The 7928-nt window shown below is 43.3% G+C and overlaps 1 long non-coding RNA gene across 1 annotated transcript; it reads right to left on the bottom strand.

Annotated features, from left to right (window-relative positions):
• Positions 1-277: 277 nt before the first annotated feature.
• LOC134467429 (uncharacterized) lies at positions 278-3936 on the bottom strand. Its single transcript, XR_010038545.1, has 5 exons — positions 3678-3936; positions 3358-3489; positions 3069-3166; positions 2010-2086; positions 278-696 (listed from the first exon to the last, which is right to left on the bottom strand). It is a non-coding gene; the product is annotated as an uncharacterized LOC134467429 (long non-coding RNA).
• Positions 3937-7928: the final 3992 nt, after the last annotated feature.

Here is a 7928-nt window from a genome sequence, read left to right as displayed (position 1 = left end):
TGAATTGGGCGATAAATAGGGCCCGGGCACTTTCGGATTTAAGGGGTCCCCCTCGTTATTATTAGTGCCGGAGAACTGACTCACCGGTGGGCCCCGCACCCTCATGGGCCCCTATTTTCAGTAATGTAAAAAATAAAACAATGGGGGCCCACGAGGGTGCGGGGCTCACCGGGAAATGCCCGCCATGCCAGATGGCCAGTCCAGCCCTGTTTCTATTCAAGATTTTGACTATCACCATTATTTTCTATTTTCATGGGGCTGGTGGCCCCGGTAGACTTCATCCAAATTTCAAAATATTTTACACAGTGTGTTTTTACTGGGTGTAGAACATTTTTACTATAGGGCCAAGGCCATATCTTTTCATAGGGGGCAACTGATGCACCCTAATGGTGGTGCTAAGTATTCATGAAAAAGGTAACATTAGTGAATGGGTAGCATGAATTCTGGAAATAAACAACTAAGAATCTTACACAGTGTACATTTAAAAGCAGTGCAAAAACTGATGAAACAGACGGTTAGAATGAAACAGAAATTTGAAAGTGTACTTCCATTCTGGAAGGTAACAGAGATTAAGATCATAAACCAAAACAAACACTGCAATGGCCACAGGTACGTTACCAATGTCGTTGAGGACTCTCTGCCGATCACACGCACACGAAGACAATACGTTTCAGCTGGACCGTCCAGATCAACATCCTGGAAAACAGTAAACAAAACCCATGATTGAAGCCGTAAGCGGTATTTGGGGGCGCAAGTTTGGGGCATTTCTAACACACCCAGAGATGGGAAAAGTAGTATAGTAGTATATTTAGTATAGTTTATGAAAGGTATGAGGAGGATGTTGACTTGTGTGCCCTCACACTGCCTGTTTAGGCAATTGAATGTGAGATCAAACTGATGTTCAATTACCTCTCTTCGTTTTTGGTGTGGCCCATTCTGGAGTATGTTTCTCAACAGCATCATTGGTAACTACAGTAAAAACTTTGCTTGCATGCAATTTCCCATTGGCAAAATACCAAGTCGCTAACAACGGTGCTTTTGAGAAACAGGGTCATGATCTTTTCACGAGTGTTGGTGAGAAACTTTACACATACAGCTAAGTATACAGTGTGCAAAATTGTTACAATACATTACATTACACTTAGCTGACGCTTTCATGTATTCAAAGCGACTTACATTTATTACTTTTCAGGGTATTGGTTACAGGCCCTGGCGCAATGTGGGGTTAGGTGCCTTGCCTTAGGCACTTTAGCCATGGATGGAGATGTAGTGACAGGTCAGGGGAGATTCAAACCTGCAACCAATAGATTGAAAAACCAACTCTCTAACCACTAGGCCACGGCTGCCCCACCAGCACAATTATTAGTATTTTGAACATATTGGCCCTTTTAGGCACATTGTCAACCAAAAATTGCATGAGAGAGAAAGATATGTCAAACCCCACCCATCCAATGCAAAAGAGTCTGCTCAAAGTTTGGTCTCCTAAGGGGGAGTTGTCTAAGGTGAACCTATGAGAAAACTATTACCCTACAGCACGATCGTATTCCAGAACTAAAACCTATACTGAGTTTAAGTTTTCTTCTAAGATAACTTCTGCTGCTTCAGTAATGCGGCCTTCGCAATGTGCCACAGCAAGTGCAACACCCTCATGGGTAGATAGAGACCTGCAGAGATCTACAAATCAGAGATGACTGGTGTTGGATTGAACGTGAAATTTGGCAAAGGGTTTGTGATGATGTGAGGGTGCTTTAGCAAAGCTGGAATTGGGCAGATTCGTGTTTGCAAAGAACACATAACTGAGGCCAAGATGGCACATCAATGCAAGAAGGTTTGGTGTGTCCTCCAGCAGTGTCCAGAACGTGGATGAGATGCCAGGAGACATGTCAGGTAGCACAGGAGGAGCCCACCAGAGCCCAACAAAATGAGCCTCGCAGGCCACTGATGTGTGCGATCTCCCTATGCCACCTAATAACGAAAAAGACAGATCTAGCTGCCGAGTTGTAACATACCACTTTGTCTGGCTCTTCATTCAGGTAGACCGTCAGCTCCTCAGCATGCACTCCCTCTTCACATCAATGTTGTCAGTCTGCGTATGAGGGCCGGTCAATGTATGCCAGGAAACAAACATGCAGGAAAAACATTTTAACCAACAGGAAGAATAAACGCAGTACAGGTACAACCACATTAAACAAAGGACACATCTCATTTATCTAGTAGCGTAGTGTATCGTTGGTACTGGCAGTGAAGTGGTACAGTACGTCACTGTTTGATATGGCATGGTGCAGCTCTGACACTTTTCCATTAGCCCCAAGTACTCGGTACCATTTCAGCACTCAGCCCTGGTTCCAAACGTACTGAAGTGATGCCAAAATGTGACGTCTGACCTTAAAAAGGTACACTGTGCAGGAAATGGTCAAAAAAGGTACTGCAACTACGCTGCTAATTGAAACTGGGCTGCCTATTGCCAAATTTGACCTTTTCATGAAAGCTTACCAAGTAATAAACTAATATTTTCTAGTATGGCCCAAATACAGTCATTCCTGCAGCTAAAAATGACTATTTCTGGAAATTCAAAATGGCGGACCATGGAGAAGATCCCCCTTTTCATGTATGAAAATAGCAATTTTTCCGTCATAATGAATACTTAGAATTTGATGGTGGTGGTAAGTATTCATGAAAAAGGTAACATCAGTGAATGGGTAGCATGAATTCCGGAAATAAACAACTAAAACTCGTACACAGTGTACCTTTAATTCCCCTGATCATTTCATGGGAATCGCAAGCCAGACAGACAGAGAATTAAAAAAAAAATAATAATAATAATAAAAAAACAGAGCAGCAACCACATCAACTGACCTGCAAAAGACTGTTATATCATTGCCTAGGACTGCTGTGTGTAAAGCCAGCTGTAGTTAGAACTGAGGTGAAGACAATGAGTTCAAAACTGGCTGAAGGATTGAAATTAGTGGTAGAAATGCAATATGATCCAAGACACCCTACTTCTCCCCATTACATTAGATCTCGAAATTTTAGCATTACTGTGATGCATGGCAGTGTGCATGTTTTACCTGAGTCATGGGCACCAGGATCCTCTGTATCTTCCTTGCATGAGAAGCACCTTTCTTGCTGAAGACCCGGAGCAGTGTTGTTGAAAGACCATCCAGCTCTGAGAAGAAATTCAACAGCAAACCAACTGTCATGATCCTCTTGAACTTGGCACTTAACTTGAAACAGGGCACAAAACACATACCTACAAAATACTTGTAACTTAAGACTTGTGACAAAGGTTACAAAAAGGCCTGATGGTCTTACTAAAATGAGGAAATAAACACACAAAAAAATCAACAAATAACTTACCTCGCACATGTTAAAAAGAGCAAGCCATCTGGATTTAAAAACTGCAATCGTGGGGGCATCACAAATTACTTCATGCCTTCAATGAGCAAAGGTCTTGGTCAGTTGAGCTGAGGACCCAAACGTCTTGAATTTCTGTTGTGACCAGAAAGACAGATAAACTAATATAGGTGAAGGAGACAGCTATGCAGAGAAAAATGTAAAATAATTACAACAGATTTTACACACACACACACACACACACACACACACACACACACACACACACACACACACACAAGCTAATAGTCATAGATTAGATACTACACAAGAACTTTCATCACCTTTTTCAGGGGCACCTTGTGAGAGGTAGCTGAGGTGAGGACCCTACAAACATCTTGAATGCTGAGGAATTAATATAGGTGAAAGAGACAGTTATGCAGAGAACAAAAACCCAAATAATAGTAACATATTCTACAAAGAAATTCAGTAAATGATTAATTACAAAAAATAACAAATTAACAGTATTTATATTTGCAACAATATGCATTTCTACCTCACTCAAGGTACAGTATATATTGAATGTAAATGCACTGGAATATCCTAAAGTGATCATTGATACAAAACACTTGCTATGTCCTTTTTACACAACAAATGTAGAAGATCGAGTATGAGGGACAGAAGGGCGTTTGCATGTGTGTTTCACTAGATACTACTGGGATTTACTTTCAACTATTTCAAAGGTCATAGCCAATTAGGCATACATACATTGGTAAGTGACCCACGACATGAATCAAACCAGCTGCAAACTGCAGCATCTAGTTCTACACACGACGCACCCATTCAAACGCGCACCCATACACAAGCACACACAGCCCCTTCTGTCACGCAGTCTCACGTCTCGTCTTTTTTCAAACCGAAAAGTTCCACCGGCTAATCAACATTTACTGTGGCCGTACACACAGTCAGACGGAGCAATACCAAAAATCAGCGGTAACTTTACTTCCCCTGTGTCATTGATGTGTGTAGAGCTACTGATGGTATCTACGACTGTCCTGGATACATTTGAAATCAGACGCACACGGGTCTCGCAACGTCAATGCATAGAACTAATACAACGTTAATGAACCAGCTGTTGTCACCTAGCATAAATTAGCTAGCTGCCCGTTATGGGCTGCCAGGTAGTTTCTTTCGCTATAACTCGCAAAGTAACCGAAAATAATGTCACACATGCAAACATGCATACAGTACAACATGGGTGACAGCTTCCAAACTCCCAACAATAGTTAAAACAAGGAGACTATATCGATAATTAGCCGCTAACCAGTTTGAATTGGTGAGAATTAGCCAGCTAAGCTTACTCTCTTGCTCATAAAACGTATGCCTTGATGCCAAAACTAAGTACACTAACGAAACGGGTGATATAAATGTGATTCTAGGAAAGTCATGATAAATGCAAACAGCCCTACAGTGGTTTACTTTTTTGACTTACCCGCCTTCAGAGTGTCCGCGGATATGAATTCATTCAAAGAACTCGGCAAGCTCGTTGTTTCCGGCTGCCACACACAATCCGCACACTACTGCCACCATCTGTTCTGGCGTTGTGGTCATCTTATCCAAAGGAATTAGGTTGTGACAACATTACTGGATTTGGGAAGTCGTTGGTTATTGGGCATCATGCTAAAGTTACATAACTTCATATGCCCAATCACAAAACATAATTATTCATGGTAGAAGTGACATGTTTCCCTTTGATTAATTTAACATACACAACATATGGCTTTTTTCAGTGTAGGCACTGAAAAACAGTGCCCGAAGTGCACAAGTGCAGCATTTGAGACACGGCCATGGTTTCTTTCTCTCTTACGAAACATGTTCGTGTTCCTGAACAAACTTGTTTGTAGGTATCTGGTTACATGCTGAAGAAACCAAACAACCCAACTATTCATTTTTACTTTTAAATGCAAGTTCTTATTTTATTTCATTTTCATTTCATTATCATTTAGACTGGAGTTTCTCATTAATGTTTTTATTTCATAATGATTTTAATTTACAGCAAATTCAGTTAATGTCAAGTTCTGGTGTGTTTTGATTTGGTTCCCTCAATTGCGCTCGAACTTGAAAAGAGCCAGGTCACGCAAGGAACAACTCGAACAAGGCTTTTCCCCTTTGTTGTTTTTATTAAAGTTCATTTGTTGAATGATTGTTGTTGAAGGGGTTTCAGTCTTTCAGGTAGTTAGGTTGAAAACCTTGAACAATATAACAGAAAGAGACATTGCGTTACTTTCAAACATAAATCACCACGTTAAAGTTTAAATACAAAATAAAGCATTTACAAAATAAGTTTTAGCTCTTCAAACTTGATATTTACAGCAATTTCAAAGTATAAACTAAGACAAGTATAACGTTTTAACTTAGTCTTATTCTATTAAATGAAGTCAGTTGCCAACTGAGACCAAACATTTCACACATTAAGGATGAAAGTTCACCTTTCTCCACATTCAAACAACAGGTAAGTAAAGAAAGTAAAATCTCCTACCAGTTGCGTTTGACCGGTTCAATGAGGGATTCTTTAGTTGGGTTTGTTTGTCTCTTTCAGAGCTTTTGCTCTCAACAAACATTTGCTTCTTTCTTCCCCCGAGCACATGTTCAACTGAGGTTTAAGATGGCTGTCTGACAGGAAGTCCCGCCTCTTGACAGGCTCCCTGCAGGGCTGGATGAAGATTGGTTGCTGGTTATGAAAGTGGATGGTGTTTTGGATGTTGGATGTTTCGGTTCTCTCTCAGTTGACTTTTCAGTTAATGTAACGCGAGTGAGAGAGAACTCAGAGAAAAAGCTTAAAAAAAAATAAACTACAGTGTGGTGTGGTGTACAGACTTTTTGTTGAGAGCCCCTGGTGAAATGAAATCAGAGTTTGAGTCTAGAGACTAGAGAGCTCCTGGAGTGTATCCCCTGACCTCCACACTCCTCCTTAGCATTCTGGGCCACTGGCCCACGCTCACCCTTGGAGAAAATGCATCAGCATGACTGAGCAGCAGCACTCTGTCTTCCTCCTCCACCTCCTTTATGTCCACCTCTTCCTCCAGGTCCTTTTCTTCCTAATTCTCCATCTCCTCCTGCATCTCATCTTCTTCCTCCTCCTCCTTCTCCTCCTCCTCCTCCTCTCTCTCTCTCTCTCTCTCTCCACCTCCACCTCCTGTCTGTCTTCCTCCATCTCCTCTCTGTGCTCCACCTCCTCCTCTTCCATCTCCTCCTCTTCTTCCTCCTCCTCCTCTCTGTCTTCCTCCTCCACCTCCTCCCACCACTTATACCTCCTCCTCCTTTTCCAGCCTCTCCTCCTCCACTTCCTCCTCCTCTCTGTCCACCTCCTCCTCTACCTTGTTCTTTCTGTCTTCCTCTACCTCCTCCTCCTCCTCTCTGTCCTCCACCTCCCCCACCTCCTCTGTCCTCCTCCTGCACCTCTCCCTCTCTGTCCTCCTCCACCTCCTCTCTGTCTACCTCCTCTTCCTCATCTTCCTCCTCCTCTTCTTCCTCCTCTTCCACGTCATCTCTGTCCTCCCCTCCTCCTCCTCCTGCTTTTCCTTCTCCACCTCCACCTCCTGCTCTTCCTCCTCCACCCCCTCGTTTTCTTCCTCCACCTCCTCTCTGTCCTCCTCCACCACCCCCTCCAACAGCAGATGTCTGTGAACTGAACAGGTGCAGCCAAAAAATCCCCCACTGTCCCTTTTGAGTGTCACCAAAGCAAAATACCTGCTGTGGGAGCAGATGCACTGGCGATGGGGTTGAACAGTTGTCTTTAAGTGATACCTGATGCGGTTGGAGGAGGGTTTAGCAGTATAGTGTCTTTAAGTGATACCTGCTGTTTGTGCAGGGGGGTTGGCGATGGGGTTCAACAGTTTAGTGTCTTGAAGTGATACATGATGGGAGGAGGGTTGGCGATGGGTTTCAACAGTTTAGTGTCTTCAAGCGATATCTGCTGTGTGTGCAGGGGGGTTGGCGATGGGGTTTCAGCTGTTTAGTGTCTTCAAGTGTTTCCACTTGGGCATGGCACTAGCGTCACAAGAGACGTAATTACACTCCGACTGTTACTGTGGCAGTGATGGATAGACAGCTGCAACAATCTTGAGCCCCTGTCAGCGCGCCGCAGATAAATCACCCGGTGGTCTGCGATGGGAATTCAGGTTGACAGGAAAGAAACAGAAAATGATTTTTGATCCTCGTCGCTTCCAGTCCACCTCGACGCCCCTGTCCGGTTGTTGCAACATCCTGATAAATATCCCAGTATTTCTGTTGATATCACTCTCATGGGGCTGTGTGTGTGTGTGTGTGTGTGTGTGTGTGTGTGTGTGTGTGTGTGTGTGTGTGTGTGTGTGTGTGTGTGTGTGTGTGTGTGTGTGTGTGTGTGTGTGTGTGTGTGTGTGTGTGTGTGTGTGTGTGTGTGTGTGTGTGTGTGTGTGTGTGTGTGTAGGTGTGTGTGCGTATGCGTGTGTCCGCACACTCATACGATTATGTATTGGTGCAAGAATACAATAGCATTTGTATTCCTGGGTCCACACACTGATCCTTGGGGACCTGTCAAAACACCCCCGCCTTTG

Source organism: Engraulis encrasicolus, chromosome 17, assembly GCF_034702125.1.
Source record: "Engraulis encrasicolus isolate BLACKSEA-1 chromosome 17, IST_EnEncr_1.0, whole genome shotgun sequence".
Taxonomy (NCBI): domain Eukaryota; kingdom Metazoa; phylum Chordata; class Actinopteri; order Clupeiformes; family Engraulidae; genus Engraulis; species Engraulis encrasicolus.
This window is presented reverse-complemented; position numbering and strand designations above follow the sequence as displayed.